We start from the raw sequence: 15,442 nt of genomic DNA on the forward strand, positions 1-15,442 counted from the left end.
GGCCTGAAACTGAGTTTACCAAAATCCTAACACCCCTCCCTGAAGGATCTGTCTTTGACCTGCGAATACGGAGACGAATCGCATCCTTAACTACCGCCACTTCATCCCACAATAAACCTTTAACCGAACTTGCTTTTGATCTAGGAATTAATTCGCTGATCCATAATGCACCAAAATACAGGATTACATATGCAGCAGAAAAAAGAGCAGCTTCGATTTGAGAAGAGTAGCTAACAAGGGTAAATGAAACCAACTTGTTTAGTAGGGCAATAGAAATGGGTCTTCTACTTTCTTTGCAGGGTTGGGCTCTTTTCCATCCGTTTAAGGCCTGCCTGACTATAAAAGCCATTGTGACATCTGTCCAACCTAGTAACTGAAAATAAAAGGCCAAGCCCGATAGACGTTGTTGAGCCGAAAAACCCGAAATCCCAGACTTCAAAATTAACATAAAAAATTCAACCGTTACGTCCAATCTGTCCTTGCAGCACGTGTGAACTGGTCTTCCCTTGATCAAACCACACCCCTCAACCCAAGACTTACCGTATGATTGCCAATTAGAGGGAGCCACTGACGAACGGACCAACGGCATCAACTGTTGGCTACAATGTCCCATAGGGAAGAAGGGCAAAGCAAGCCTTCGAGGTGGGCACTGGGGAGAAGCTCCCTGAAGACCTGCCAATTAAAACACGACAAAGCATCAGCGATATCATTTTCCACTCCTGGAACATAGCGAGCCCGAAATCATTTGTTCTTATTTAAACATACAAGGACTAGGTGACGAAGTAGGCTAAGAACCGGAGGAGAAGATGAAGACAAGCGATTTATACAATGGACCATGCTGAGATTGTCACACAAGAAACATATTTTTTTGTTGGCAAACTGAGTGCCCCATATCTCCACAGCTGCTACAATAGGAAAAAGTTCCAATAGCGTAAGGTTTTTGCAAAGCCCTTTGCGACTTCCACGACTCTGGCCAAGCGGTCAAACACCACTGATCTCCGAAAATGGTACTGAAACCAGTCGACCCGGCCGCATCTGAAAATAATTTTAACTCCTGGCTGGTAATTTCTGAAGACAGGAAACAATTACGGCCATTGAATGAAATAAAAAAGGTTTTCCAAACCTCCAAATCAGCCCGTAAACTTCTTGTTAACCGTATTTTATGACCGGGAAGGGTATCCCTTCTTGTCATCAACGACAAACACCTTGAAAAAACTCTACCCACCGGCATGACTTTACAGGCAAAAACCAATAGCCCGAGTAAGGATTGCATTTGTTGGAGTGTAACTTTTTTAACGGAACAAAAACCTTCAATCATGCACACCAGCTTCTCCACTTTTTCCGCAGGTAAGCGATAAACCATATTACAATGTCAAATTCAATCCCTAAGAACGACAAGGTTGTAACTGGACCGCCAGTTTTTTCCGACGATAACAGGACCCAAAACTGGTGGGCTATATCCTTTAAAAAATTTGATAACTGCAAACAAACGGTTGAATCTTTTGGTCCCACAAGCAGAAAATCATCCAAATTGTGTGTGACAGACCTGTAACCCATTCCGGATCTAACAACCCAATCCAAAAAGGAACTGAAGAGTTCAAAATAATAACAAGATATGGAACAACCCATCGGAAGGCACATGTCGTAATAAAAACCATCATCCACCTGGCATCCTAAAAGGTGAAAATAATCAGGGTGAACTGGTAAGAGACGGAAGGCGGATTTGATATCAGACTTCGCCAGGCGGACCCAGGCTACCGCCCTGTCAAACGAAACGTATGATACCGATGCGTCCTCTGAAGAAATTCCATCATTAACAGACTCACCCTTGGGGTAGGATAGATGGTGTATAAGACGAAACGTGCCAGGTTCCGTTTTCGGAACTAAACCCAAAAGGGAAACTCTAAAGTTCAAAAAGGAGGAGTTTTGAATGGGCCCGCAATCCTGCCTAACTTCACTTCTTTATTTATTCTGCCTCGTCTTTATTAGGATAACAGTCTAGCCAAGGGCCCTTCGCGGATACGCTCACCGGGGTCCTTATGTTTCCTGCTTTCACTAGAGGCAGGCTTGACTGGTAGTCTGTTCATGGGACGGGGACAGCGGGCCACAGGATGAGCTCCTCCGCAGGAGGAGCATTCATGCTTATACTTGCGCAACCTAAAGAAACGGCAGTGTCCCTCATTGAATAACCAGCAGGCTCCACGTCTCCGGGCGACCACTGAGTTGTGACCTGCTGTTGTGGGGTGACTAGTGGCTGCTGTTGGAAAGGGGGACTGTTTTTGGGAAAGCATTAACCTGATCCACACGTCGGTAGCTTTTAAACCCCAACCTATTTCAGGCTGCAGGGCCAGCCGCCTCCGGAACTCCTCATCGTAGCGCCACCAGGCGGAACCGCCATGGGCCTTGTAAGAAGTGTAAATCATGTCCTGATAAATAAACAAATCAGAACACCGTTCCGGATGTTTCTGGCCCATGACACAGCCCAAAACCGCAAAAGCCTGTAACCAATTGCTCATGGTTTTTGCGACCTTCTGCCTGATCCTATCAAACGGCTTATCATTTAATCTCCTCTAGTTATCAGTCGTATGCTGATCCACCGATACTAATAACCATGTATCTATATAATCGTTTGACCATATTTTATTTTTGATTTGACTATCTAAATGAGAACTAAGTGGGCTAATCCCACAATTTAAATATACTGGCTAGCGGTGGCTCGACTTTTTTTCCCGAGTTCTTTTGATTTACTTGTGTATCACCAACCGGCGTTGAAATTGCTCAATCAAAGCTTAATAAATTGGAACTGTCATTTTTACCTGCAAAAGAAAAGTTGCACTCACCCAAATCTGCCGCAGGAGGAGGGACTCCGCTTGATGGAGGAACTACAGCCCCTGGGTCGACGGTTGGGTGAGGAAGAGCCAGCCCTTGATGCCGCTCTTTGCTCAGCCAGGCTGGATGCCCGGGAAGCTGACCTCGGCTCACGTCTCTCGCCACGAGAACGAGAACGATAATCGGGACTCGTCGATGCGCTCAAAGACTCTGATGATGACAAAGAGCGCCACCTTGAGGACTGTGACCTAGGACCCCTCCTGTGAGATCCAGACCTCTGGCACGCGGAACGCTTGCTATGCCGGCGTGAGGAGTGGTGTCCATGGTGGCAATGATGATGTGGTGTTTCAGATGATGATGAACTAGAATCACGGCGTCTATGCCTACGTGATTCGGCCTTGTTAGATGTGGCAGTAGCCAAAATTGAAGACGCCCTTTGATGCACAGAAGGAGCTGCAACCACCCCAAGATCTACCTTACTTCCAGCAATCGTGCCGGGTACGGCACCTTCAGGCAGGGGGGCCCCTCCCGAAGTTTGCTGCGTGCTTACCGATAGTGGCTCAGCAGAGTCATCTACAGAGGCCAAGGTACTGCCTCTGGACCCCATCTGCAAACTATGTGGGGGCTGCAATAATAAGTACTGTGACCGAGAGGTTAAAACTGGAGCCTCAGGAACGGCACCCACAGTGCCCTGCACTCCGACCTGTGGGAGGGGGGGAGACTGGGCTGGGATACAGTGGGCGGAGCCACACTTTCTGTCTAGCCTGAGTGTACGGCTGACTCGGCAGGCTGCGGAAGAGAGTGGCCAGGGAAAGATTGTGCCAATGTGAGCACCCGCATGTGAGCACCCGACAGACAGAGGGAAAGCCGCAGCCATGTCAGGCTGAACTGCATCGAGCGCAGAGATGGGGGAGCGAAGCTACCATGCTCTGACAGACAGGAGGCAAAGCTACAGCGTACAGAGCTGGGGTGGGCGGTGCCACTCTGTCTGCCCGGCGGTCGCTTGAATGCCTGGCTCACAGAGCAGGAGAGGGAATGGGGCTAGGGTTGAGGTGGACAGGAGGGCGGGAACACCTCGTGGACCGCCAGCCTCCAGATACTGTGGCAGCCAGAGGCGGAAGACAGGCACTAAGCCCTGAAATCAGGGCCTGCACCCAGTGCTCACCCTCCTGCAATGCCCTGACACGCAGCATGTCCAGGATGGGATTGGTCAACACACCACTCTTTATCAGACAGTGCAGACGAGCACCTATGGGCCCAAAGGGGAAGAGGAGGATCCCCACAGCTGCTAAATACACAGGTATTGACGGGGGGGAATAAAATAGCCATTGGCCAGAGTAAAACGGGCCAAACCACTAAAACCCAATAGAAGGGGAGGGAGAGGAAGGTCATTGCCAAATGCCTATAATGTGGAGGAGGGGTACTGCAGTCAGTGGCACATTCCTTAGACAGTGCTGTGCCATCCAGTCTGTAGCTAGAGTTCTATGGGCCCCAGAGCTCCTTGGGGTTTAGCCCTGTGTCTCTGCATGTAAAGGAGGGGAGAGATGACTGCTGTTTGTGCTGCTGGAGGTGCAGTCTGGAAGCCTGGGCTGTTGTGAGTTCATTTTCCCCTTCATTACTGAGGCCCAAGAAACTCCCTCTTCTGGTTAAGAATGGTAGTGAGCCTGATTGTCAAACACCTGAGGCTGATGAGGAGGACTGGCTGAGTGGAGTTACGGATTGGATATAAGGCTGCCGACGCCCTTCTGCCCTGTGGGTGATTTCTCTGTGGGATCCTTGGAGACCAGTCTGAATTCCTGCTCCTCCAAAGCTAAGTTTGCTGCTCGGCCTTTTGCTTTTGTGCTTTGACTTTGTTTTTGCTTTGTTTTTCTGGATTTCTGCCATTCCCTGCTGGGGTGTGCTGAATTCTTTTAGCTTTGTCTTCTGAAAATACCTGAGTGCTGATTCAGTTTTTGAAGCCTAGCTGCTTCAGGGCCTTTTTTCATATCAGCTGGTTGGCTTATGTCTTTGATAGGGTTTTGGCAGATTGCAGACAGCAGCCTTCCTTTCCTTTCCTATCTAGGTAGTTTTGGGGCCCCATCTTTGCTCAGTCTATCTTTCTGTCTGTGTTAGTATTTTCATCTTGCTTCACCGTCATTATATGTTGGGGGCTGCCTATTGCTTTGGGGTCTGCTCTGGGGCAGTTTAGATTTCCCCTTTCTTTCTTTAGGCCTATGTATTTCTCCGGCTGTGATCGAGGGGTCTAGGGCATCATAGGAATCCCCCACGGCTACTGCTAGTTGTGTTGATAGGTTCAGGGGTCTGCAATCTGATAGTTGCCAACTTCTCTGGTTTTCTGGACTTAGCTTGTATTTCTGCTTTTGCCTCCTACGGTGACTCATTCTTAACGGAATTCTAGGAGACCAGTCTGATTCCTGCTCCTCAAAAGCTAAGTTTTCTGCTTTGCCTTTTTGCATTTGTGTTTTGGTTTTAGTTTGCCTTGCTTTTCTGGATTCTGCCATTCCCTGCTGGGGTGAGCTGAATTCCTTTTTTGTCGGTTTGCTCTGTCTTCAGAAAATACCTGAGTACTGACATAGTCTTTTTGAAGCCTAGCGTCTTCAGGGCCTTTTTCCCTGTCAGTCTGTTGGCTCTTATTTTTATAGGGTTTTTTGTGGATTGCAGACAGCAGCTTTCCTATCCTGTCCTATCTAGTTAGCTTGGGCCCCATCATTTGCTCAGTCTATCTTTCTATTTGTGTTAGTGTTTTTTCTTCTTGCTTCACCGTCATTATATGTTGGGGGCTGCCTATTGCTTTGGGGTCTGCTCTGGGGCAGTTTAGATTTCCCCTTTCTTTCTTTAGGCCTATGTATTTCTCCAGCTGTGATCGAGGGGTCTAGGGCATCGTAGGAACCCCCCATGGCTACTGCTAGTTGTGTTGATAGGTTCAGGGGTCTGCAATCTGATAGTTGCCAACTTCTCTGGTTTTCTGGACTTAGCTTGTATTTCTGCTTTTGCCTCCTACGGTGACTCATTCTTAACAGAATCACCCGCCGGGCAGAAGGGCGTCGGCAGCCTTATATCCAATCCGTAACTCCACTCAGCCAGTCCTCCTCATCAGCCTCAGGTGTTTGACAATCAGGCTCACTACCATTCTTAACCAGAAAAGGGAGTTCCTCGGGCCTCAGTAATGAAGGGGAAAATGAACTCACAACAGTACCAAGCCATACCGCAGATTCTAGGGTACTCAATAGCAGGAAAGAATTTCTGCTTTTGCCTCCTATGGTGACTCATTCTTAACACTGGGCCCCCTCACTGCCCTGGGTCCATCTGCATCCACAATCATTACACACATATGCATATATTTTACAGACCCATAGCTGGATTTTCAGTAATATTTGAATGTCCATTAATGCTCACAACATAATGGGCAAAATTCTGTTCTTTCCCCTACACCTTTTTCCCCATTGCTGCTCACTTTTCCAACTTTCTGTATGTAATATTCTTTACAGATTTTTATTTAGGAGACATAGTATTTCTAGGTGACTGAATGGCTTAAAGAGTAATAATACTTAATGTCCTTGGTTGTGTAGGGTGATGAAGGAGTTAACTGTCATATCCATTCTCTATAGTCTAAAAATTTAATTGTTTTTTTCTAATATACCTAGTGCTTGTGATAATTATATATAAAAAATGCTATATAGTTAAAGAAAACCTGTCATGTGCAAAAAAAAAAAATGTTTTCTATACAGTTATTCTGCAGGTAAATAGCGTTAAAATGCTGCCTGCCCACCTTACTGAAAGTGTGGCTGTCCAAGGGAACTTATAACATTCTAGGAGTCACTCACTTGCAGTCATAGTGATGCACACAAAGCGATTAGAGTCGTCGCTCTCTATATGATGAGAGGCAGCTGTAATCAGTCCCCAGCCACCACTTTTACCGACAGCCTGCAACATATATGTGCAGAGAGGGATGACAATGGTTGTGCCAGGGGGTGACTACAGCCGCGCTCACAAAATAGTAAGCAGTGACGGTAATTGCTCCTTGCATGCCCCCTCTGTGATGCTTTGCCGAGCCTTTATTCAGTTGATGCTTGTTTGTGGGTCTTTTTGTCTTAAAGAGGCAATGTCTGATCGGTCCGACACCCGACACTCCTGCCGATCGGCTGTCCTCAGGATCGACCCTCGGTTAGAGATGCTCACTTGTGGAGCTTGCCATCTTCCGATAGTAGCCGAGGAAAACCTTTTTAAGTGTTGTGTTAATCATGTGAAATGCATGCTCGATGGGCTAGAGATGTGGTGATTGACTCAGCCATTGCAAAACATTACACTTATTTGGCTTAAAAAACTCCTGTTTTGCTTCTGAAGAATGTTTTAGGTCATTGGCCATCTGTACTGTGAAGTGCCATCGAATCAACCATACATCAAACTGTATTTGGTTGAATCATGAAAGATAGTATAGCCCTGTACACTTCAGAATTCATCCAGCTGCTTCTGTCTTCAGTCACATCATCAATAAATACTAGTGACCCAGTGCCATTAGAAGCCATGCATGCCCATGCCATCTGTATTGTAAAGCATCGTCCAATTAATCTTGCTGCATTTGGTTCAATCTGAGCAGAAAGTATAGCCTTGTACACTGGACTGGCTTCTTTAGATTTTTTTTGGCAAAGTCTAATCTAGCCTCTATTTTTAAGGCTTAATAACGGTTTGCACTGTGGTGAACCTTCTCTATTTGCCCTCATGAAGTCTGCTCTTTATGGTAGACTTGGATACTGAAACAACTACTTCCTGAAGAGTGTTATTTACTTAGGTGGACTTTGGTGGATGTTGAGATGGGATTTTTCTTTATCATAGAAAGGATTCTGTGATCATCTGCCGCTGTTGTCTTTTGTGGATGTCCAGGTCTTTTTGAATTCCCAAGCTCAATAGCGCGCTCTTTTTTTCAGAATGTATGATTTGGCCACTCTTAACATTTCAGATATCTCTCTGATGGGTTTACTATTTTCTTTTCAGCCTAATGATGGCCTGTTTCTCTTCCATTGAGAGCTTCTTTGACAGCATGTTGTGGGTTCACAGCAGCAGCATCCAAATGCAAGTGCCACACCTGGAATCAGCTCTAGTACTTTTACCTCCTTAATTGATGATGGGTTAATGAGGGAATAGCCCATGCAGCCCATTAAAGAGTTTTTGTGATATCTGTCCAATTACTTTTGGTCCCTTTAAAAAGAGACAGCTATTTAAATAGCTGCAATACCTAAACCCTTACTCCAATTAGTATTTGAATACGAATAAATTAAGGACTCACTCACGCTGCCATGTAGCATCTGATGATTCTCTCACGTGAGAGAATAAGATGTTATATGCAAATGACCCTTGGCTTAAACTCTGCTGCGAGTGTGAGTCAAGTATCACTTTACCTTGTTCTGATTATCTCACATGCGAGAATCTCATCACAGGTGTGGAGAAGATGAAGAACTTAATTTGTCCATCGTCTCCATTCTGTGAGTCGGCATATATTGGACTGCACTCAGATGATATCCGAATGCAGTTTGATGTTGTACATGCACCCATAGATTTGTATGGGTACACATCACCTGATATACGCTGCCAATCACAGCAAGCAGCAAATTTTTTCTTATGCCAACTCAGCATGAAAAAATAAATGCTATTCAGCACTGCTCCATATTATAACATTGGAGTGAGTGCTATCCGATGAAATATCCAAGTTATATGTTGGCTACTCGCCAGTGTGAGTGAGCCCTAAAGCTGAGAGTCTGCACCTTAAGCCAATATTGATTATATGACTGTATATTGAATATGTTTTGGTAAACAGCTAAAATACCAAAACTTGCATCACTTTTCAAATATTTCTGGAATTAACGTTACATAGATAGATAGATAGACGAAGCAGACTCCTCTCCAAATAATATTGCTGTATGAGTTCTTGTTTTTTGCGTGGTGAGCTGGCATTTTTATTGGTACCATTTTGGGTTCATTACATTTTTTTTGATTGTATCCTATTGCATTTTTCCGCAAAGTTGTGTCGATCAAAAAAACCCCACACAATTCTGGCATTTTGATTTATTTCCTCATTACTGCATTTGTGTCAATTTTTTTACATTTTTTAATATATTTTTAATGAGGGAAGAAAAGAAGATGTTTTGAACTTTTATATATATATTTTTTTTTATATTTTCCAAAACATTTTATTTTTACTTTATTTAATCCCCTTAGGCGAATTGAACCTTCGATCATCTGATCACTTGTACTATATACAAAACAATAGTATTGCAGTATATAGCAAAAATCATGGTCTTCTATGAACACCGTCATGACAGGCACAGGAGCCTTCAGTCTACCCTCGCTGCCATGGCAATCCATTAAGGATCCATGATAGCATCACAGGGAGGCAGATAGGTGCATGGAATGGCATACCCCACGGTTTGTGCACTTTAAATGCCACTGTCAGAGATTAACAACAGCATTTAAAGGGGACCTTTCATGTAAAAAATGCTATTAACCTTCAGGTATAGGCTTAATGTGCAGATTAATAGCATTCTGAATTGCTGCGGCCCACAATGCTAGCGCAGCTGCTTGGAGGAAATGAACTTAGTTCTTCACGGTAGCCTTGGGCCTTTAGTTATAAAGGCGCAGCTTCCGTCACCGTTCGGTGTATAGTGAGCGGCAGTTGTAATCGCACCCCCAGCACTGACCAACAGCCGGTTCTTAGGGTACCGTTACACTTAGCGATGCACCAGTGATCCCGACAACGATATGGATCGCTGGTACATCGCTAAGTGGTCGCTAGTGAGCTGCCACACAGGCAGATCTCACCAGCGACATCGCTGGGGTCGGGGGTCGCTACTTACCTGTCAGATGCGGCGATCCTGACGTCCTCCCGCCCGCGTCCACGCGTCGCTCGTCGGCGCCACAGGAAGCACCCGACGAGAAATGATACAGGACCTTCTCGCGCGACCAGCGATAATCAGCGGGGGAGCCGGTCGGAGGTAAGTATCACATGTAGGGATAGCGCTAGCAATATCGCTGCTACGTCACAAAATCGGTGACTTTACAGCGATATTGCAAGCGATATCGCTATGTGTGATGGGGGCTTTATACTGAGGGATATAGCCGCTACCCACTATGCACTGAGCGGTGACTGACCTGTGTGTATGCAAAATTAGTTTGTTTCATTTTGGAGAATTTTCTTGGATTTTGACTTCTGTTTTATATAAAGATGGAGTAAATGCATTGCCGTTAAATAATGGCTTGTGTATACCTTACCTGCACATTGTTCTTACTGTTTGAGTTACCAGTTAATACATTTGCACATATGTCTGACATACTTTGAATACTAAGGTTGCAGTGATTTGTTTTTCTCCTTTACGGTCATACTTTTGGCCCTTCCATTTGCTGTAATGATAGACTCTGCTGAATACAGAACCACTCCATGCAGATTTATTGGTAGCATTACAGTAAAGTGACTATATTTACGGTTGTTTTAATGCACTGGGAATGCAGAGCCTGAATATTGCAGATGTACATTGATTGTGACGAGAACCTTCTGCTTGCATTTCCTATATACATCAAAGGGTCACTTTGAGCCCTGTGTATTAAGATTGCCATATGTTACATCGTTTAGCGACTGTCGGGCCTGACCTGCAGTTACCCCACATTTAGAAGCCAAAAACATTTTCAGTACCTGCTAGATGGATTTGGACCTCATACATGATTTATTTCACTTCTTAGTTCTGAAATGATTAAGAAACCTCATTTGTAGCTTTAGGCAACAGAAAGCTTTTCGAGATCAGTTACTTCCAATCTGTATTACCTTTTTTCATCCTGAAGAAAACCACTGACATTATACATAAGAGAAGCTTAGGGCTGAATGATGGATGGCTGCACAGGGTTTTCCTGTAAGGTGCCAGGCTGACATTGGATCACGACATTACAGTGCATTTAGAGCATAGAATATGCAGTGTGCAGATTGTTTCCATTACAGAGAGAATATATTTCAGAATTCACTTTGCTATCATTTCCATGTTTTATTGCAGAAATTTAACATACAGCTGAAAGCTCAAAATACAGTTGCTTAAAGTGTAACCATAGTTTTATTTTTTTCATAAATCAATAGTACACATGAAAATGAGAAACTTTGTAATATATTTTAGCAGAGAAATCTGCTTCTTTCTCCGCCAGAGCTGATCATTCATTCTCAAAAATCTCAATTCCTGCTAAAATCTGTATACAGTGAAGACAGATTGCTACATTACTGAGATAGGAGATAACAGCTACTACTGTGTCACGCATGGTGTGGGAAGACTAAGTGCAACACAAGGGGAAGAGGGGGAAGGAAGCCAAAATGCTAGGGAAAGAGGGAGTGAAGACCTCTAGGCAGATCTTATAACACCCTGCCATCCCTACCATCTTTATATTAGCTCCACACTAATAGCCGAGCAGGAACCTAAGCCTTGCATATCCCTAGAGCTAGGCCCTGAATAGGGAAGGGGGAGATGAGCACTGGTCAGTCCCCACTGTAAACTAAAGAGAAGAAGGGAGAAAGCAACTTATCTTGGGCAGACTCAGAGAGATAACACCAAATGTCCTCCAACACCACCAGAGAAAGTAAGCCGACTGCCGTAGCTCCATGCCTTCACAAGAGGAATACGTGCATATCACCGGCAACTCCCTAAAGCAGACTGAGAGTCTATAAACACCCAGGTCCAGGTGTGTCAATTAGAGCCAGAGGGAAGTTGCCACTGGGTCCAAAAGTCAGAAGAATTAAGAACGCATATGCAATGCCAACTGCAGAGACTTTCTGCAGCCAGATGCAGAGCAACTGTCTGCAGCATCTGACACACTTGTGACATTATTCCTTTTCTATGAATGGCCTCCGGACACTCAGGACCAGGTTTCTTAGGATAAGAGGTGTGGAATAAATGACCCAGCCTGGAGGCATTCACTTCTGATACTGAAACCCATATCCTTTCCTCTGGGCCATGACCCTTCAAGTGCACCAAGTATTGTAGGGAACGATGCTGGAGGCAAGAATCTACAATACTCAAAATCTGAAACGCTAGATTACCATCAGGTCTGGAGACTGGGCTGCCCATGACAGGGTTTGGATGTGGTAGTCTCTTCATTTTTGCCAGAGCTGTATATTTGCTACCCAATCTGAAAGCTGCATGATATAAAGGCAGAGACCCTAATTCCAGGGTCACTTACTGAGCTGCTTCCTGCGGTTTTGAAATAATCTTTGATTTATCCACTACATATCTACCATTCCTCTGAATTCCGAGCTCTAGATAACCCCACCCACACCACTGATTTACCCCTTTCTGTGTACACTGTGCATGGGCAAAAAGCTCCAAATCAGTGTAGGGGCGGGGTTATACAGAGCTCATGAATATGGAGGACGACATAGCAGCAAGTTTACTAGTCCTTTAGTGATAACCTCCTTCTCATAAAACTGTGATTTCTATCAAAACTGCAGCAAGAGTCCAGTAAATGACAAATCCCTGGAATCAGGCTTTCTGTCCCTGCATTATGCCGCTCTTAAATTAGCTGGTAAAAACCTGGTGACAGATTACATTTAACCAGACATGCCTGAGAACATAGTCACATAGATGAATGGACAAAGGGGCAGCAATGGTAATGCCAGAGGGTGACATTCTTTGGAAGGATAATATCCTTATAACCAGACATAAAGGTCATAGGATTATTCTGTATTGTAAAGAAAAGTAAAATGATTGTTCCATTGTTCTAAGATATTTGCCTATGCATTGGTAAAAAAAACGACTTAATGGCACTGGAATTCCAATTTGTTTTCATTTTTACCTGGTTTTCCTTTGATTCTATATATATTTTCATAACTCTCTTTTTTTTAAACATTAAAGTGTAAATGTATATTGAATTCTATGTAACACCGGATGTTACAAAGTCATGCAAAATCTCCACTAGGTTTACTTTTCTGTATTTCTGTGCATATATTTTTGCCATTATTACAGTGTACTTTTTTGATGTACAATCTTTGGTTCCCATAGAGAGTAGCTGACATGTTACTTTTCTTAATCTCTATGCATGAGTCACAAGGAAAGAAAATGATTTGCCGAAGGTGACTAATAGTTGGACGTAAATTGACATTTTGTAGCCACCAGTCACTTCCAGATCATGATGCATAGAACAAGTATAGAGATAACTAGCGTGAAATAGAGGGGAAAAAAATGACTTTTTCATTTTATCTGGAAAAAGTGTTGTGCTTTATATGGAAAGATTTCATTCTGGTCGCATTGTGTTTCTGACCTTATCCTCAGCAGCTGTGTGATCATTCATTTTACTGGACAGAGGTGTTTCAGAAGAATTAATTTCTGACATGTTACAGCAAAGTTGTAGTACATCACCGAGAGAGAAAAGTGACTGTGGCATATTCTCACCAAATAGAGACAGAAGTCTTGTGAAGAATGAGGGTGTGAGATAGTGAAGAAGATATTGCAGGAAGATGAATGGTGCAAAAGATTGTCCCCTTCTTTATTTCAGGATAAAGTCTTTTGGTTATCAATCAGTCAAAGGTGACAAAGAAGTGACCATTAGGTGGTTTCATTAACACTCTGTTGGCTGCCAGCACAGGGTGACCCACATCTATCTTCATTAGAAGGTTCCTATCTGTAAGTAGTGAACAGATGGGTCATTATTGCCTATATTGCCCTCTGGGTCTACCTAGAGGACAGGCAAAGTCATACCTTGTAGGACACACATGTATAAGATCTACCTCACACTGAGTAAAACATAGGTTTACATTAACAGCATGGTTTGTCACAGCGCGTGTCCTTGCAGTTGTGTCCTTGTGGCTTTGGACTAAAATAAAATGAAAAAAAAAATAAAAATAATGCAAACAATGAGAATACCATGTTGCTAAAAAGTATCAAAAGCAAGTATTTTACTGCTGAGTCATTTATCCTTGATCAAAATGAATGCTCTATGTTCTGCTCATCATTCTGCTACTGCTGTTTAGGTATTAAGGTATATTACTAAAATACATTAAACTAGTTGTCCACATATGCCAGTCCATGTGGTGTAGTGGGGCATGTGGGTGGCATTCAACAGTTCCTGTGCTCAGGGTCCTCCCCAGTTTGGCAACTTGAAGCTCATGGGCCCCAATGCAAATGTTGCAACAGGACCCCCAATTATTGCAAGTCTTTAATAGCATTGGTTGGTCTTTTTATATACGCAAAAGGGACGTTTGGGACCCCCTAGGCGTTGTGACTCGGGTGCAATTGCAACCCCTGCACCTATTATAGCTACGCCCCTGATCCTCCCACTATAAGCGAGGTTGAAAGCCACCTGAAAGCAGTGATTCTTATGCTGGCATACTCATGTCCTGTATGTATTACATGTGGACTGTGCTGCATTTAGTAGAGTTTCTACTGGATTCTTAGAATGAATTATCTTCAGGCACATGAGCCCCAGTTTCTGCCACCAACAGGCGATAACTTCACTATTTGCCATGTATGAATACATAAGCCCTTATGTGAGGAATTGCAAAGTGCACATTTTGCAATCTCCATAAGGCCCTATTCACACGTCCGTGTGGCGTCCACTTTCATGCGTACAGGAGACGCACACACGCACACCCATTATAACCCATGGGGCTGCACACTTTTCATGATTTTCATACCGTGTGTCTGTGTGACCCACATGTAGACATTTCCTTTTTTTTTACGACAGCATGAATGACAGTATGTACTGCACATGGTTAACATATGTTTGTCGACCATGTGACACTTGTCGTAATAAAATGCAGAATAGAAATGAAAGCTTTTTAGTTGTTAAATATGTGCAAAGATAGATAGATAAGAGATATTAGATAGATAGATAGATAGATAGATAATGGATAATAAATAAATAGACAAAATTTGTGCCTTGCGTGTGTAGTTTACTGTACATGGATTAACTAAATAAATAAATGAAAAAAAATGACCTGTGGTCGCCCCAATTTTTGATAACCAGCAATAGTAAAGCAGATATTATCAGGCTGGGAATGTCCCTGGTTATTGGGCCCTTCCCAACCGGAAAATGCCAGTCCGCAGCCGCCCCAGAGGTGGAGCATCACGAGAGATGCTACAATTCTGGTGCTTTACCTTCACTTCAATCAAGGCAGCACCAGCAAAAAAGGGGGGCAGGGGTGCAGAGCCTCCAAGGCACGAACGAATCCAGCAATATATGTACAAAAATGAAGGCAGCACTCCAAAAATAGAAAATTTGAAAAAAGTAATGACCCATAGTGATAGCAGCATTTCAGTCCAATTGAGCTTGAGAAAGGTCCTCAATAGGGCCGAAACGTTGCCATCACTATGGATCATTTTGTATCTATCTATTTACCTAGCTCTCTAGCTATGTCTTTTCGCATCTTTAACACTTAAAAATTTCTAATTTATATTCTGCATTCTATTTTGATACTCGTCACACGGACGGCATATGGATAGTACACACGTACACATGGACGGACAAAAGAAAACAGAGATAGTAAAAATGGACGATCTCACAAGTACATTTTTTTAAGCGGATGTGTGATGTGGCCTAAGGGAGTGAAGGAATTTGCGGTAAACTGTAATCCATTATTTTCTTAATTTTTCGC

The 15,442-nt window shown here is 43.7% G+C and overlaps 1 protein-coding gene across 1 annotated transcript in view; it reads left to right on the forward strand.

The window, feature by feature from the left end:
- STPG2 (sperm tail PG-rich repeat containing 2) overlaps positions 1-15,442 on the forward strand; it is an 867,800-nt gene that overhangs the window by 232,273 nt on the left and 620,085 nt on the right. The gene's annotated exons all lie outside the window — the stretch shown is intronic.

This window comes from Dendrobates tinctorius, unplaced genomic scaffold (genome assembly GCF_039654945.1).
Source record: "Dendrobates tinctorius isolate UK_male_01 unplaced genomic scaffold, ASM3965494v1 ptg000011l, whole genome shotgun sequence".
Classification (NCBI taxonomy): Eukaryota; Metazoa; Chordata; class Amphibia; order Anura; family Dendrobatidae; genus Dendrobates; species Dendrobates tinctorius.